This window comes from Eulemur rufifrons, chromosome 19 (genome assembly GCF_041146395.1).
Source record: "Eulemur rufifrons isolate Redbay chromosome 19, OSU_ERuf_1, whole genome shotgun sequence".
NCBI lineage: Eukaryota > Metazoa > Chordata > Mammalia > Primates > Lemuridae > Eulemur > Eulemur rufifrons.
In genome coordinates this window covers 84,317,709-84,336,753 of record NC_091001.1, presented here as the reverse complement: position 1 = coordinate 84,336,753, position 19,045 = coordinate 84,317,709, and the positions used below count along the sequence as shown (strand labels likewise).

The 19,045-nt window shown below is 34.3% G+C and overlaps 1 long non-coding RNA gene across 1 annotated transcript in view; it reads left to right on the top strand.

Moving 5' to 3' along the window:
* Positions 1 to 19,045, top strand: part of LOC138400170 (uncharacterized) — a 303,061-nt gene that overhangs the window by 261,327 nt on the left and 22,689 nt on the right. Inside the window, exon 3 of the long non-coding RNA XR_011236220.1 lies at positions 11,293 to 11,413. This is a non-coding gene — a long non-coding RNA (uncharacterized lncRNA). The remainder of the gene's footprint in view (positions 1 to 11,292; positions 11,414 to 19,045) is intronic.

The following is a 19,045-nucleotide window of genomic DNA, read 5'->3' as shown; positions in this document are numbered from 1 at the left end:
CCTTTCTATCTCTTTGTTTGTTTGTTTTAATACAGAGCACTTCCACCAGGTTCTCATAGTTTCCAGAAAAATCCAGGGTTCTTAGCCTCCATGGTGGAATTATCAAAGCATTCAGCAAATAAATTAGGACCTCTTTCTAGGGAAGATTGGAATTCTTATAACAATTAACTTTAAGAAAATGAATATTCATATTGATGTGTGCATTTGGTTTTGCCATTACAGAAGCATCCATAATAATGTCAAGTAAATATTTTTCAGTTTTACTAGAAAATCTAAATAAACATAAACTACCCAGATAACCATATTCCATAAGGTTCACGTGCATTGTTGCATATCACTGTATGAAAATAAGCATGTGTCCTGGTTCTAGAAAACATATACGCATGGCAGCCTTACATTTCTGAAGGTGCATAACCAATTACAAGATTCATGTAAATATTTGTTTTGTTGATTGGGAATTGAACTTTATTTCTTGGTAAATATAAAGCAAATAATTATCTGTCTATTCTGGCTGACTAGTATTGCAATGATTCAAAATGATTACAGAATCAAATTCTAAAGACAAAGTGGGCCAGCATCTTTCCAACTTCTTTCTTCACCTTCACCCTGTCTTTTATGCTACATTCACCACGCGTCATCAATTTCCTCACTAAATACTTACTTTATACTGAAATAACAGATGGTAGAAAAGCCATAGTTCTGGTATTAAAAGTTTACTCAGGCTTAAAATGGAGATAAGCACATCTTGCATGCATGCAAATGTATAGGAAATCATTTCTATAAAACACATTAATTCAAATACTACACATATAAGAATCAATTCTTAGTCATTTTCTCTTCTCTTTCTTTCCTTTTTACATAGGCAATCTTATCCAGTCCCATGGCTTTAATGTAAGCTATATGCTGATAACTCTCAAATAAATATTCTAAAACTCCAGATAGTATCTGGGGATTTATCATAAAAATATCAATTAATGAGGAAGAACAGAGAAAAAAGAAGATGGCTGAATCATGAGACAGAAACATCAATAAGGAAAAATAGATAAAATAAACATGGTTAAATAATGTGCATGGGATACTATTATTTCAAATCAAGATGGAGTAAAGTGATCAGATTTATTTTCTTGGCCTGAATTAATAAAAAAAATCCTGACAAAGTATGTAAAACAATTGTCTTAAGACATTAAATATTAGATAATGAAGTACAGTGATGCCCAAGAGATAGTGTGAAACAAACAAGGTTAGGCTTATAAGGATGTACATTTTCTACTTTGATAAAATTTCTAGGCTGCAGTACAGGGCAAAGGTAACTATCAGATACTATGAGTTGAAGAGACAGAACTGAAAGTCAGAGGAGACCAACACAGCTAGAATTTGCAAGACAAAATGGCAGAGAGGAGAACGGGCACCTTCAAGTATTCAGCACAGCACTGATGAGCAAAAGGATATGGAAAAACAACCTGAAGCCAGGGAAAGAACTGTCTGAAAGGATTGGGGGAAGAGTGCATAGCACTTCACAAAGCTGTGAACAGTGCCTGTTCCTGCCAGCTGGACAGAATATTCAGAATGATCTTGCCTCAGGTGTGTGTAGTAATTAGCTTTGGACCAGTGGTTCTCAACCAGAGGTAATTTTGACCCTCATGGGACATCAGGAAATGTCTAGAGAAATGTGTGCTTGTCAAACTAGAGGTAGAGGGTGCAATTGGCATTAGGTAGGTAGAGTTCAAGGATCCTACTAAACACCCTAAGTGCTCAGGACAACAATCCATAACAAGGAATTATCCAAACCCAAATGCCAATAATGCTGAAGTTGAACACCCTATCCTAGAATCAGACAGTTCTGGTCCTAGCTAACAAATCTTAAAAGCAAGATTCAAAAGGATCACCCTTAAAGTGATCACATATTAAAGTAACTTAGCAGAGTTCCAAAAGAAAGTTCAAAATAGATACATGAATACAAAAATATCCAGCACTCACAGGTTAATATTTATAATCTCTGGAATAAAAAAAAATGGCATCATGCAAAGGTGGAGGAAACACTGATATTGAAAAGAAAAAAAACAATTAAAGCCAACTCAAATCTAACAATGTTAGAATTAACAGACAAGAATTTTATAATAGTTATTATAACTCTATTTGATGTGATTAAAAAGTCAAGTGGAGAAATGGAGTAGTTGAAAACCCACACAAATCAAACTTCTAGAAATGAAACCTACAATAAGTGAGATAAAAAAAATACGTGATGAGATTAATGAAAGAGTAGGTATTGCCATAAAAAATTAGTGAACTTGAATGCATAGCAGTAGAAATAAACCAAAATGAAAGACACAGGGAAAATATTTTTTAAAAAGAACATGTCATCACTTAGCTTCAGACAATTTCAAGTTCTACATATGTAAGTCACAGAAGTATTATTCATATAATTCCATACAGAAAAGTTATATAGAGATAAGAATAATTAAAATGTTAAAACTGGAAGAAAATTGCTCCAAAGCTATAGTTTGCTATTTTTTCTAGTTTCCTAGATGTAAACTTAGGTTTCTTTGAGTTCTTTCTTTTTTCTTAATGTAGGCATTTATTGCTATACATTTCCCTCTTAGAACACTTTTTACTGCATCCCATAAATTTTGGTACATTGTGTTTCCATTTCCACTTGTTTCAAGATTTTTAAATATTTCTTCTTTTACCTGTCAGTTGTTAAGGAGTGTGTTGTTAAATTTCCATATACTCATGAATTTTACAAAATTCCTTCTGTTACTGTTTTCTAGTGGCATACTATTGTGGTCAGAAAAAAATACTTGACATTATTTCAGTCTTCTGAAATTTGTTAAGATCTATTCTGTGGTCCAAAATATGATCTCTCTTGGGGAATTTTCCATGTGTACTTCAGTATTCTGTTGCTGATTGGTAAAAAGTTCTGTATATGTCTGGTAGGTCTATTTGTTCTACAGTGGTATTCAAGTCCACTGTTTTCTTATTGATTTTCTGTCTGGATGCTGTTGAAAGTCAAGTACTGAAATCCCCCACTTTAATTGTGTCACTGTCTATTTCTCCCTTCATTTCTGTTAATATTTCTTTATAGATTTAGGTGATCCAATGTTGAGTAGATATATGTTTACTATTATTATATCCTTTTGATGAATTGACCCAATTATCATAATATAGTGACGTTCTTTGTCTGTTGTGACAGATTTTGACTGAAAGTCTATTTTTTCTGATGTAATTATTGCCACCCTGCCCTCTTTTGGTTGTATTTCCATAGAATACCTTTTGCCCTCTTCACTTTCAGCCATTTTATCCTTAAGGCTAAAGTGAGTCTCTTGCAGGAGTCATATTGTTGGATCTTGGGTTTTTTAAATCAATTTAGTCAGTCTATGTCTTTTGATTGTATAATTTAATCCATTTACACTGAAAGGAATTATTGGTAACGACTTACTATTCCTATTTGTCAGTCATTTTCTGACTATTTTGTAGTTTCTTGATCCTGATTCTTTTTTTTTTTTTTTACAGTTTCTATTTCTTTATTAAGCTTCTCTTTTGTTTATGCACTGTCTCCTAATTTTGTTTACTTGTCATTATGTGTTCTCTTGAATCTTATTGGGCTTCTTTAAGATTATTATTTTTACTTCTTTGTCAGGCCATTTCTATAGGGTTGATTACTGGAGCTTTATTAGCTTTCTTTGGCAGTTTCATGTTTGCCTAATTCTTCATTATCTCTGTAGCCTTGCTTTAGTGTCTCTGATTTTAATGGAGCAAACATCCCTTCCAGATTTTGCAGAAAGATAAAAAATTTCTCTTCTTGGGTCCTAGGATGATGTGATTGCCTTCAGGGTCATGACTGAGTGGGGCTGAGGCAAGGTCACATGGATGCAGATGAGTCTACAGTGAAGTCTGTAGTTGGCAGGTCTGTTACCAAGGGTTTAGAGGGGTATAGATCCTGTCTAGTCCTATGGTGGACTTGACTGCCTCCAGGACCTTGATCAGTAGGGGTAGCATTTGGATAATGGTCTGCTTCAGTGTCTGAAGGCAGTAGGTCTGTTACCAGATACATAGATGGGTGTGACTTCCTCTGGGTTCCTGATAGGGCTCCTTCTGTATCACTGGTTACATTCCTGGGCAATTAGTACTGAACCTGGACTGCAGGTGAGAGGGGCTAGAACTGAATCAAAAGGCCACTTCAAGTTCTACAGCTGAGACTAATGTCTGGAGAGCTGCCACTGAGGGCATAGATGGCTATACCTCTTTCCAGGTCCAACTTCTAATTAAAGGATATTTTCAAAATCCAAAAAATCCATTAAAAATTAGTCTTTTTGAGCTGCTTTCAGACTACAGCTGAGGGAGGCAGGAGCCAAGTTACAGGGTCATTTTAGGATCTGATTTCGGACCAAGTTCAGTTGGCCTGCCTGTGTGAGAAGAGAGAGGCATATCTCTCTCTCAGTCCCTGGGCTGGCAGGACCACTCTCAGACCACAGCAGAGAGAGGCTGGAGCTCAATTACAGGGCTGTTTCAGGGTCCACAGCTAGAACTGAGGTCAACTGGCTTGTCATCCAAGGCATGAGTGGGTCTGAATCCTCCTGAGTTCTTTGCCAGATGGTTCTGGCAGTAGGTTCAAGGCCAAATGGGGTTGTACTAAATTCACAAGAGAATGGGGTCAGTTCTAGGCTTGGATCCAGGATCATGGTTGGCAAGTCTGCAACCTGTGCATGGTTCTTCCTTCTCAAAACAGCTCTCCTAGGTTTTGGGCTCCAGTGGATTTTGCCACCTCCTACCTGAATCCAAAAGCTCCCACAAAGGTACTTTTGTCTGTGAATGGCTGCAAAATCAGCGTTGCTGTTGGAAGGTAGTATGAGCAGGGAGACCTCCTATTTCACCATCTTGCTGATGTCCTTCCAGAAATAATTTATTGTGCTCACTAACAGTGTTTCCTTTTTAGTTTCTGGACTTCCATAAACTGTCTCTTTTGGAATCTACGAAGAGAATTAACTCATTAATTCATTAAATATATGTCATCATCATTCTATATTCAATGGCTTCTAATTTTCTGAGATTAATTTTTCATATTTTATTCTTGTTGACCTAGAGACTATAAATTGACAAAATAGTCAAAATTGAAATTAATGTTTAAAAAAAATTAGCATGCATATTTTCTTTTTTGTTTATCTTTCCCAAGATAAATAATTCTTACATCACATAAAGAGAATTTGTAGGAGCTAAGGAAGGAAAGGAGGAAGAAAAATACTTTTCTGGAGAATTCAGGGTTTCATTTTCCTCTCCCTTCTTTGATTCACAAAAGACCTTGATGTGTCTGAGAGTATTTGAGGTTGTTAAATGTGCAGTCTCATTGACTGCAGAAGTGTCAGGAAGGAGGGGTTTATTTTTGCTTAGCTTTGCCCTGTGTTCATTTTTCTTGTTGCATAAGCTTCGTATTGACATTAATTTTAGCCTCCAAAGATGTTTTGCATAAGACCAAATTATAATCTAGTGTCTAAAATAGTTACAAACCATAGTTTCAAATACATTAGGAAGATGAATCATTTCCTTAACATGAACTACTGTATTATTTGAAATGCTTACTTATGAGGCAGAAGCAATACATAATTAAAGCATCATGGGACATACGAAAAAGAAATCAATGAAATTCAAACAATAAATGCTTCTTCTGTTCTTTACGGAAGATGGAAGAAATCTGCTGTTCCTTCCCATTTCCATTTTGAAACCAACTGGTCTTGAGTACCATAACTATGTATTTCAGTGGTAAGTAGAAATATTTCAGCATCAGAAGGGAAGAAATGAGCTGAAGCCAATTTACATCATTTTAGATTATAAATTCTCTAAAAACCTACTGCTGGGTATACATTATTGGTGTTGAATTTGTTTTTTATTTGAATTTCACTGTGTATGAGTATGTGTACATGCATTCATGCACTTATATTTGTTTTTATTATACCTCTACTAAAATAGCTTCAAAATCAAAGTTTTGTGCCAACTCTGAACAGCAAAGAAAAAGGGAAAAGGGTTTAACTATCTCGAACACATTTGAGTTTTTAAAATTATTGGATTAATTTTCTTTCCAGGCTTTCACTCTTAATAGCTGTACCAGTCCCACCATGAATACTAATGAAATGTAATAGAATGCATCACTCATGGTCCATCCAGGCTAGGGACATTACCATATACAAAGTAATAGTCTCTCCAGCTTAATGAAGACTTCTTAAAGAAAAACTATTTGTATTCAAATTCAGATGAGCAATAAGAGAGATTGTGAAGGAGGAAAATAACACTTCTTACCTTGAATGATCTCAGACATTAGATTGTACAGTTTTTATGGGCAGGCATTGGCACAGGGAACCTTTACCATCTTATTTCTTTTCCTTCCACCATTGTGCCTCATCAAAATCCTGGGCACACAGTGTTTACTGAACAAAGGTTGGAAGAAATATCATAGGAGATAAAACTTCAAACTATAGAAACACAAAGTAAAAGATTATAAACAACTGGACTTCATATTATATAAGTAAATACTTTTTCTTCAATCCATAAGGTTTGCTGCCAGCCTACAGAGTTCAAATTAATAACTCTCCCAGACTTAAGTCTCCTCTTACTACCATCTTCTTAGACTACGTGTTTACATTCTACATATTCCTCCTTTCTAATTACAAGTCTCAGGATTGGTTTTGGAACTCACTAGTTGTGGGACCAAGCTAATATAGGGTGGCATAAATGTAAAGTGAAGCTATTGATCAAATATCAGAGACACTATCATAGCAGCTATATCCCTGGAATTACTGCATCAGCATACAAAACTCATTCGGCAAGAAGGTCTGCAAAAAGCATGTCAACAGAGTCTCCCAATAATAGCAAATTTCAATGTGTTATAACATTAAAAGAGAACTTGTAATTTATTCTGGCATATAGTATTTCCCATAACCTGGTTAGGCCACTTTCATTATTCAAGGCCTTTCTGAAACCCCACTCTCATTCTGAAGCTTTTCCAGACTCACTGCCAATAAAAGTGACCATCAGGGAACAAGGCACATCCATAGCTTACATGGCAATGTGCTTGAGCAGGAATGCAAAGATTGCTTGGGCCAGAGACCAAGTACAAATTTAGCTACTAAATTTGTTTCACTAGTGAGTCTTTGTCCCAAGTTTCTTTTAGTATCCTCACCATATACAATTTAGATTATAAGCTTCTATACAAAAAATAATTTTAACTAAAGTTCTATATCTATCTTAGGGGGGAGCTCAAAGAAGTGTGATGTATTAGTCAAATATTGTTGCAACAGTGCTGCATGCCTAATAACCATAAAATCTCAGTGATACCCAACTATGGGGATCTATTTCTCACTTGGTCTGCATGTCAGCTAGTATGGTACCACCTCAGCATGTGCATCTTCAGAGTTGCTGGACTTTGCTCCTCATCAACATGGTGGAGACAAGGATGAAGAAATAGGAGCCAGCTGAGGTGTATTCTTCTCATGGTGGTGATCTGAAGCTCTCAGAGGGGCAAGACAAACTATGTGATGTCTCTTAAGACCTAGGTTTGATACTTGAACACTGTCCCTACTGCCCATTTCCCACTGTAAAATCATTTACCTTATCTTAACATAACATCCATGGATTAGGGAAGTATACACAGAAGAAAGTGGAACAAGCGGTGAATATACACTGAGAAATATTCTAAATCTACCATAATCTACCCTCTTATTCAAAAATGTTTATATCCATTTCATTTGCAGAAAGAAAGCTTACTATCATTCCAAGAATCCCCAAAGTCTCTTCCTTAACGTTTTATCCAAACTTTTTTCTTAAACTTCTATGGGTACATAACAATTACACATATTTATGGGGTACATGTGGATATTTTGATATAAACACACAGTGTGTAATAATCACATCAGGGTAATTAGAATCTCCATCACCTCATGCATTTGTCATTTCTTGTGTTTGGAACATTCCAAATCCACTCCTCCAGTTATTTTGAAACTTATTGTTATCCAAACTTTGCATCTTGCTTGAAGTCCAGATGTAATTCCTTGTAGCTCAGAAACCTATCAACTAAAAAGAAAAATTATTTGCTCAATACACATGTTCATTAAAAGGCAGAAGAGGGACGGGGTAATTCCAGTAAACATCACCATATAAAAAGGGAAATCTCACTGGGAAAATGTTACTAGGACCTCTATCTTGTAAATGCGGACTGTTCTTTGAATAAGTCCTAGTTCTACTCCCTGGGAACAGTTACTTAGTATATTGTTCTCTTTGGTTCTCAGTTTCACCTTCTAGAAGATTCTTCATGTTTCAGTGTCTTCCTTGGCCACTTCAAAAGAGAGCACATGCCTTCCATTTCAGTTATCTACTTCTATGTAACAAACCATCCCAAAATCCAGTGGTTTAAAAGGATAATGACTTACTATTTCTCATAATTCTATGGGCTGAGTTTAGCTGAGTGGCTTTTCTACTCCACGTGATGTTGTCTAGGGTTACTCATGTGGCTGCATTCGGTTGGGGACTTGGCTGGAGCTGTAAGGTCCAAGATGATCTCACTCTGGCAGATGGTGCTGGTTGTTGGTTAGAGTGACTAGATTCTCCTTCACATGATCTATTTATGAGGCTGTCATCATTCAGTAAGACTTTGTTATGGCATCTGTCTTAATATGAGATTTTAAGGGGACAGATATTCAAATCATAGCACATACAGTAAACTTACTTGGAATTAGTTTAATCCTTTTAAGTCTTGCTTTTAACCATTGTTTGATTAGACCCAGAGTAGTCTTTGGCCTAACACACTTTTACCCCATTAGTGAGGCAATATCCTTCCGAAGACTCTACCAGTTTTCTTTTCTTTTTCTTTTTCTTCTTATTTATTTTACTGTGTCTTTTTTTTTTTCCAGCATATTATGGGGGTACCAGTTTTCTCATGTATTTAAGTTCTCTCTGCTCTTGCTGGTGAGAATGCAAAATTCCCAGAACAATGTCTCTGGGAATTATTCAGAGTCGTGGTTTCTTGTTCTTTCCCCAGCTTGATGGCCTTTGATCATCATGAAGATCAGAACTCAGTCAAAATATCAGGGCTCCTCCTCACTCTGCAGATGTTTGAAGCTCTCTCTGGGCAGCTCCCTTCTCTCCCATATTTTGCCTCACAATTTCTAGTCGCTTCAGTCTCTCTGAACTTCCCTTTCTGTATCCTCTGCTCACCAGAACAATTGTGCTCCTCCTCCCTGCATTGCAGCCTAGAAAGAGCTTTCCAGGCAGGCAAGCTGGGGAAATTGTAGGGTTCCCTCTGCTGGTTTATTTCATTCATTGATAACACAGCCCTGCCTATTGTCTAATGTGTGAAAACAGTTGTTTCATACATCTTGACTGTTTTCCTAGTTGATTAGGGACAAAGGGCAACTAATCCTTCATGGATGGAGCAGAGCAGCAGTCCTTTAACTGAGTAATGTTTAGCACTCCCTTTTATCTACACTCTTGGCTAATTACCTATATATCTGTTTTATTTTTTAGTGGTCACTTTACAGTTTACAATATGTAACTTTAACTTACAAAACGTTACCTTCAAATAGCATTCTTGCGTTTTATAAATAATGTGAAACAGTATAATTTCCCCTTCCTGTTCTCTGTACATTGTTTTCATTCATATATTCCTTCAACACTTGAATATACCCACCTAGACATTTTAGACTTAGTTTTTTTCATTATGTATCTCTTCTCATTCCTTTCAATAGATTGTTGTTATATTTGCCTACAGAGTAGATTCTCTTTTAAACACATTGAAGATATTAGAGAACAAGAAAATAAGTCTTTTGTATTTATCCACATATTAACCATTTCTAGAGCTCTTCCTCCTATCATTTTTCTTCCTCCTGATAAACTTCTTTTTACATTTCTTGAGTATAGATCTGCTGATCAGAAATTCTTTCTGCTTTAGTTTATCTATCAAAATTTTTTCTTCTCACTTTGTTGCTGGACATAAAATTCTAGATTGACTTTTTTTTTCCTTTATCACTTGAATATAGGTACCCCAACCCTTTAGGCTTGGGTTTTCTTGAATTATATATATATTTCTATTCTTTTACTTTTAATTTTGCATGGATTCTAATGAGAAGATTGTATTCTTATCTTTATTATTCTGTACATAATGTGGTTTTTTCTTTGCTTTTATTTTTTCTCTTTATATTATATGAAAATATTTATTCTAGTCTTCATAAAGTTTGCATAGTTTTTTTCCTTTATTCATAATTACAGTTGAATTTTACTTTTTTATTCAGTCTGACAACCCCTGAAGATACATAAACCTGGTGTTTGATAGAGCAGTCAGAATTGGACATATATAAATGGGGGTTGTCAGCATTTATAGCAGATAATAGTTAGAGCTGTGAGACTACGGGAAATCATCAAGGGAGTGAGGGTAGATAATAAAGGGAAGAAGGCTGTGAACTGTGTCTTAGGGCATTCCAACATTAATATGTTAGGAAGAAGAGGACATAGCAACAGAAAGTGAGAAGGAGCAATGCATGAGTTAGGAAAAAACAGCAGTGTATGGTATTTTGCTAACTATGTAAGCAAGAAAAATCAGGAAGAGAGAAAAATCAATAATGTCAAGTGCTGCAGATTGGAAAGATAAGGACAGAAAATTAGTCATTAGAATTCATAAAATGCGGGTCTTTGGCAAACTTGAAGTATTGGTGGGGTTGTGGAAGTAGGATTGTAGTGGGTAATTAACTTTTGATGATGATAGTGGTGAACAGTTAAATGCCTTACAGTGGTCACAAGACATAATGATAATCTATAAATAATATTACATTCTTATTTATAACATTATTTTATTATTTACACATTATCTAGTTGGATTTATATCCAATAAGTAACCCCCAAACACTTCTTTGAGAACTGCCTTCCACCCCAGCCCCTGATAGTATATTACATGAACATTTCCTCTCAGTCCTAACTGATTTAACAAAATAGGGTATATGTTATCCATCCCTGCTATTCCGTTTGAATTTGTATTGAGAGATATTAATTAGATTGTGTTGGTTATTTGGACTGAGGAGCAGTTCTTAAACGATAGAATTACTAAGTGAGAAAGAAAAAAGGAACATGCACCTTAGAGAAATCTTATTTTTTGATGTATTTCTAGTTCCCAATTTTGGTTCCAATCTTGGCTTCAGGGATGAGCATGTTACCTCATTCTACTAGAACATTATCATCACCAGTCATGATTATTTTACCTTTGAGTACATGACCCAGTGAAAGCCAGAATAATAATTAGAAATTTGTTATGCTAATTAGGTTGGAGGCATGCTTGCTCTCTTCTCCACTAAAGCTACTACAGTGAAGCCAATGGAGCAGAAAGTAAACAAAAAAGAGATGGAGAAAAATGAGACTAACTATAGGGTCAGAACTCCTGGAGGTAAGTTCTACATCTTCACTTCTAAATCATAAAAGTCTTAATCTCTCTTCTTTCTCTCTCTCTCCTTCTCTCTCTGCCCACCCCCTGCCCAGTTTATGTGTCTGTTTCTAATATTTTCAAAAGTATAAACCATTACAGTGAACATAAATAAACCTAGCTTATTGAAGCCAATGCCTAGAGTATAGGAAAAAGAAAATAAATAAACTCTTTTTCTTTAGGAAACTACTTTAGGAGACAAAAGTGGAGCATCTTGATATATTTGTTTCATGTCTGAAAATGCATTTACCCATTATGAAATCCTCAGATATCATCTCCCAATATTATCTCCCTTGCCAAAGGACCTCTTCAATCAATTCAAGGGAATTTCTGATTGCTAATACATTTTAAAATCATGTAAATATGTACATGCTCATCTGTGGGCTATGTGGAATTATAGACATATTACTTACATATTCATCTTGTCTTCCGTGTCAGAAAAATGTAATGGGCTCCACTTAACTGTAGGAGTTATTGTTTGAATACATTGAATAGTTTTTTATTAAATAATAAAGGAATGCACAATTAATTGAATGTTTAAAATTACCTTTGAATAAATTAATAATTAAACCTCAGGCAGGTTTGTAAACTAATCTAATCATTGCAGATTTTGCCTTTGAATAGGAGGCTACTATGGTTTTCCCCTGTGGTAGATATGTCCCTTTTCTGTAAGTGTAAACCAGCTTACAGAATACACAAAACTATGTTATAGTAAAATGAATTGACACCAGAGACCCTCACACTTTTGAAGTTGAGGCTACACAGACAACTGATTTTCCTACTGGACTAAATTTATTCCTAATTTCAGCCAAACTATACATCTATCCATTTTTAACAATATTTACTACTTATTTAACTGACATGATTTCCTACTTTAAGAAAGGGAATGTTAACACCTAAAAAATACTAAAGATACTGTCTAGCTTATATTCTCCATTAAATCTATTATAAATGAATAAACTGAGTCTGTTCATAAAACGAAATGTTCAAGATCATGTATCCATTTAATAGCAAGTGCTCATTTTCCTGACCTGGGAGATCCATGGACTTCAAGGGCGGTTTGTGAATTGGATTTATTATATGAAAATGACATTTACTATATATGAATGGGATTTATTTTTTATGGCTCTATTGTTCCTGCAAAATTTTTTTTTAAAAATGTGTTTCTAAATGTATATGTGCATTTTCCAGCATGACTGTCCAGAGCTTTGATTGAATTTTTAAAGAGGCTGTGATGCAAAAAATTATCCAAAATTTCTATGTTTCTTGTCTCCAAGAATAATGCACTGACAAAGTTAATCTCTTCTTTATACAAAACTATTATAAATAAGACTCTTTAGTAAGAGAATATTTGTTCATACATCTTGGGAGATTGCTATTTCAAATTTTCCATGCTTGGTCATGAATCACCTTTAAAATTTGCACTTCGGCAAAGCCATCACCGATCACAATGCATGCAGAGAGACAAGGGTAAAAAAATATGACTTTCAGGCCATTTCAACTGACTTGAAGGTCACTAGTTATATGAAATATAAACCTTCCTCTCTGAGACAGAATATTTAACCAACTCTTTGAGTAAGATAGGCTTTGTTCCTGCTGGTTCCGTGAGTAAATAACACCAGCCCACACCTGTATGTACTTGTTCTTTTCTAAAATATTTGTGTGCCATTATGTGGACACATTTTTATTAGACTACTTTTGGTGTCATGATTTGCAATTTGATATGCAGCTAAGAGCCAAAAGAGCCCTATGTAATTATTAAAAATGAAAAATTTACATTTAATTTAAATATCATTCTTTATTTTATTTTCTGAGTTCTAGATATAATTCCCCAGATGAAATAAAACTAAAGGCAGCTATAAAATATTTATGGGTATTTTCATTTTAATTGATTAAGAATTTGTCTATGAACAAAATTCAATTTCTATGCATTTATACCTCAAGATCAAATTGCTCTCCTCTCATTTGTAGTTTTAAAGTATTAATAGGCATTCTATTCACATAGATCTGTTGGAAGTTTCCAGAATCACCACTGCCTACTGGATTTCTGGAGGATACAGTCATTTGATGGCATAGGGAAATAAGGAATTACCTAACACGGGGGAAAATAAATAAAGAAAATGAGAGTTACTATTAAAGCTATAGTCTAGAACTCCATCAGAGCGCTATAGCAGAGATGAAAGGGAGCTTGTCCCAACAAGCATGTAGCCAAAGTAACTAGTTTCAAGCAGAAAGCATATGATAAATTAGACTCATTCTTTTACTAGGAGTACTAGGGGCCAGGAGTATGAAAAAAAGACAGAATGAAACAGAACAGTCATAAGTTAACAGATTTGTTAATGAATCTATTAGAACTAGCTATAAATGCATAAAAGGAAAAAATAAAGTCTATTTAAGTCAAATGTGATGGATACAAACTGAGGAACATAGCTAGAAGTTAAAAGGAATGGAATGGATGTGTAGATGAAATATAAGTATTTAATAGATCACAGAAAAAATTCACAGTGGTGCCTTAAAAAATAATAGGCAGAAAAAGACTTATAGCACATAAAAAATTTACAAAGTTAATACTACAGTTATTTAAGGATACCTACCTATTAAGAGATCTATTAAAGTGGCAACCTATGAAGCAAAAGAAAATGGTAGGAATGAGGATAACATAGCAAAGATGATAGCTAGCTAGCTAAAGGATACGTAGACAACAATCAAGGAGACACTTTTTAAGGAATCACATTGGTAATGTCTCATGAAGAAAAATGTATGAATAACATTGTACCTGAGTTCTATGAAAAACAACAACAGCAGCAACAGTCTAGTAGAAAAGAAAGGTATCTCCGAAGGAAGATGCAAAGAAAAAGGAGGTGAATAAATTATTATATATAGATCTTTTTGACTCTAAGGTTATCCACAAGAGCTACAGGAGGAACCTACAATATCCAATAACCACCTTGGTTAAATAAGGTGTATATAAAATGAAGGAAATAGAGCCCCAATTATAAAATAAATGGAGATAAGCCTAAAAGACATATTTATAGCAATGCAAATCAACAAGCAAGAATATCTACAGGAACTTCAGATTCCTGTAAACTAAATATCTGAACAAAAGGAGGGACCTGAAGAACTGATCAGAGCTAAGGTTTCAACTCATGCTTTTCAAGAACAAAACCAGACACAGAATATAGTGTATCTTAGTTCAAACAAACAACAAGAAAATACTTTCTAATGCATGGATTGTCTTGAGGACAGTGATCAACTTAGTTAAAATTTAACCTAGAAAATATAAATTCATTCATTTATTTAATTCCCATTCTGCCATCTGGAAAATGCAGTTAACAATTTTCCAAAAGTGCTCTAATGAGGCAGAGAGTATTTACAAGGATGAAGTGATACAGATGGCATTGAACCTCTTCACCAGTACCATTTGACATTTGCTTTGAGCATTTCTTTTCTACTCACCTCAGAGAAAGAAAATATCAGTTGTGGAAGACAAAATTTCCAAAACAGACTCCCAAGATTTCCTGCACTGATCTCCAGGTCTATTACACGAATATGTTAAGTTGTCACAACATGAATATGTCACTTAACATAGCCAAGGAGACTTTGCAGATATAATTAAGGTTACAATCAGTTGCTTTTAAAATAGGGAGATGACCTAGATTATCTGTATTCACCTAATTTAATCACATGATTCCTTTAAAATCAGAGACATCTTTTTAGCTGGTGGTATAAAAGGAAGTCAGAGCGATTCAAAGTACAAGAAAGTTTTGACATGACATTGCTGGCTGGATTATGGAGGGGACCAAATGACAAGGAATATAGAAAGCCTTTGGGAACTGAGAGAACTGCCAGCTGACAACCAGTAAGGAAATGGAAACCTCAGTCTTACAATGCCAAAGAAATTCATCCAACAACCAGAATAAGTTTAGAAGGGAATTCTTCCCCACATCCTCTAGATAAAAGCTCAGGCTGGTCTATACTTTTGTGTCATCCTTGCGAGTCCCTGAGTGTAGAGCCAGCCAAGGTCATCTGTACTTATGAACTACAGAAGTATGAGTTAATAATTGGATATCATCCTAAGTTGCTAAGCATGTGGTACTTTACAATGCAATACTAAAAAACTAACACACCATGATTACATCACTGTAATTTTACAGTGGAATTTTTTCAGGCACTATAGTAACATGCATCTGTGCCCCATGAGTAAAAGAAAAGTTATATGTCAAATTAATAATTTAAACTATCATTTTGAGTACATAGGACATTATGGCCCAAAGCCTTGTCAATGAAGGAAGCATTGATGTCTTAGTATAGTATTCTTATGAAAAATAATGAAAACTGACCAATTATCAATGACTATAATGTAAAAGCTTCCCATATTAGCTAAATCATGTACTTCTTCCATTGGACTTTGCTATAGGTCATCATTTTGAATGCCATCTCATATTTTAAAATTAATTCAAAGGTAATTCAGAAATTATTCATTAAATATACCAGTAAATTCATGAAAAGCACCATAGTGTGGTAGAAAGCACATTCAAGTTAAAGAAGATATCAGCTCCAGTGTAAATTATGTAAGTAAGCAACTTATGTGACCTCGAAGGAGGCATCTAACACTTTGACCTCAGTTTTCTTATATCCATAATCTCTATCTCTGTAACAAGCATAGACTAAATTACCTCTAAGTTTCCTGTGAGTTAAATTTTAATATTTATATCAGAAAAGAAATGCCTAAAAGGTGAAATATATTATTAAAAACTAGAAAATGTTAGATAAAATAGTAAATAGTTTACTGTTGCAGATTCAAAATGTATATTTGAGCAACTTTTCAAAATAAAATACTATGTGAAAATAGTTGTAAGCAAATTAGATAATTATATATAAAGGCTTGGTGAAACATTAAAAACTAAAATTTTATAGAATCATTGAAATCCCCTGCACATTTTTAAGTTCAGGTAGAATCTTTATGAGAAATGATATAGAATGTAGGAACAAAATTTAGAGTGGAAAGAAGGAAACAAATCAAAGGGGAGAAATATGACCCTGCTTTGATATTACCTAAAATCTCCTCAAACCATAGGAAACTAATTCTGACAGGCAAGTAAGAAGAAAATCCTAGGGGAGAAATAAGAAAGAACTTAGAATAAAAAACTTTATGAAAAGCAGGAAGGATGAGAATATTTTTTTATACAAGAGAATGAGACATCAGGAAATAGGAAAAGCTTGTTAGAATATAAATATAGTCTAGATTATCATCCTCAGGAAAGGATTTGCCAGACTTCAATGGGCAATGGGAACCTTATCTATTATAACTCTATCTCTCCTAGGCCAACCTTCTGGAAAATTTTAACACCAACAGATTTCCTTGAGCAAGTAACTCCTACCATAGATCTTTCAACTTGATGCCAGCATTCAGACAAAAATTAGTCAATATAAAAATGAAGTGCTTCTAGGGGAGCTGCCTGGAAAAAAAAAATGAATTTGTCAGAAGAATAAATCTCAATTACCTGCTATTGGCAGGGTCTGTCTATTTTGGAATGCACTCTGGCATCTGTCAAGAAGTTAGACATTAACCTCTACTGCCCTGCCACTCTTGAAAGTCCTACCTCAATGACAGGAGTCCTAAGAAGGATGCTGTCCCTTTCTGGAAATATCATTTAAAAATAAGAAGGGATATGGTTGACAGAAAACAGCCCCTGATTCTTATTAAACAAAGGGAAGAGTACACATTTCTAGTGGGTAGAATTTGCTACTTTCTTCTTTCCCCATTACCTGCCAAGCAGTACTGATTAACATAATAGAAACAATAGCCTCCAAAATTTAATACACTGTGTACATAGCTATCACATGGATCAGTCAACACAACAGCTTGTAGAAAGATGATAAAGAAACATACACTGTTATTTATACATTTCAAAAAAAGTGCTGCAAGTCTACAACTTCTCAAAGACATTAGGAAACTAACTGGCTTTTTTTTTCTCCACATGACCAAATATATAAAATTCATTTTTATTGCAGGATGAAGTTAAGAATTCATCAGCCTGCATAGAGCCATGCACTATCTATAATAGTGGGCTTATCCTTTTCTATTCTATTATTTTATGCACACTTTCATCATCTTGACCCAGAAATATTTTAAATAATCTCCATTTAATTCAGAAAAATGTCCACTTAAGAGACTCAGTTATCTGGTTTGGTCACCCACATTGATGCAATTAACTACAATATTATATACTTGACTCAACAGTAATTTATAATTAATTTTTATATCTTCCACAGAGACTCACCCAGAGTAGTTGCCCAATAAATGATAGTTGAATGGCAAAAAATTGAAATTAAAAACTAAATTATTTCTTGGTTTCTGGAAATCATATGGCCAAATGCCAAATAGTGATATTTTTAAATTAAAGATGTTACTGATACAAGATAATAATGGCTGCCATTTCTTGAGTCTTATGCTAGGCATTGCAATGAACTCTTAATTTGCATCACTGAATTTAACACAATCATCCAGTGAGACAGTTATTCTTTTACCCACATTTTATAAATTGGATAATGAGATTTAGAGAGATTAAGTATCATGGCCAAGGTTACACCAGAGGACAATTTGACTCTTTGAGATTATCTAATGAGTTTCATTGATTTAAGGCCATTTTAAATCTGCTAATCCAACCTATGCTGGATGAATTCTTGTGATGAGGAAGTTTATATATTAAGAAAATTGAAAATATATAGTCTGGCTGCCTGATATGTGGATGGTTATTTTAATTACTGCTAAGGGGAGCAAATCAGTTCTTATCTTGATTGAGAAGTATCATTTCTTTGCAGAGTTATGCTATAGAAGCGATGATGTTTATTTTGTTAATTTTGTTTTTTTTAAATAGTATATTTCCTTGAATATTTATGTAGGAATTCATTTCAAGCTCAAAATTTCTAAATAATGAAAAATTGAAGGAAAAACTTTAACCTGGAAGATTCTAATTGTGAACGTTAACAAAGTGCTACATCAATTATATCTAAAAAGTGAATATGATTCCTCTATCACATATACTTTTGTACAAGATAACCAACTTGGTGAACATACTAGAGAATTTATCTGCAAAGTTGAATATCTGAAATGGAAATAAAAATGGGATCAAATTTTCAGTAAAATATAGAACACAAGAACCATCCTTGAAAACACAAACAAAACAGCAACAACTCTACCAACAACAATAGCAGCAACAACAACAAAACAATCAATGACAGAACCAACCAAGAAATGAAAAGAGAAGCCATGATAAACAGGACTAATTGTAGCCACTGAATTCACCTAAATATAAAATTTAGGTTAAAAATTTTGTGATAAACAAGGTGACAGAAAGTAAATGCTATGAATTCTATAACAATATGACAAAAATTTTTCAAAAGGAGGGAGAGAAAAACATAAAGATAAAGACACTAATTCTACTTCCTTAGAATGGCATCGATAGATTAAGTTTAATACAGAAACATTAAGAAAAGGAATTTAAAGTCTATTACATAAAGACATAAAAAGAACAGCAAGAAGGACTAAAAATGAGAACACAACAAATAAAATTTGCAAGACAGAAGACGAGA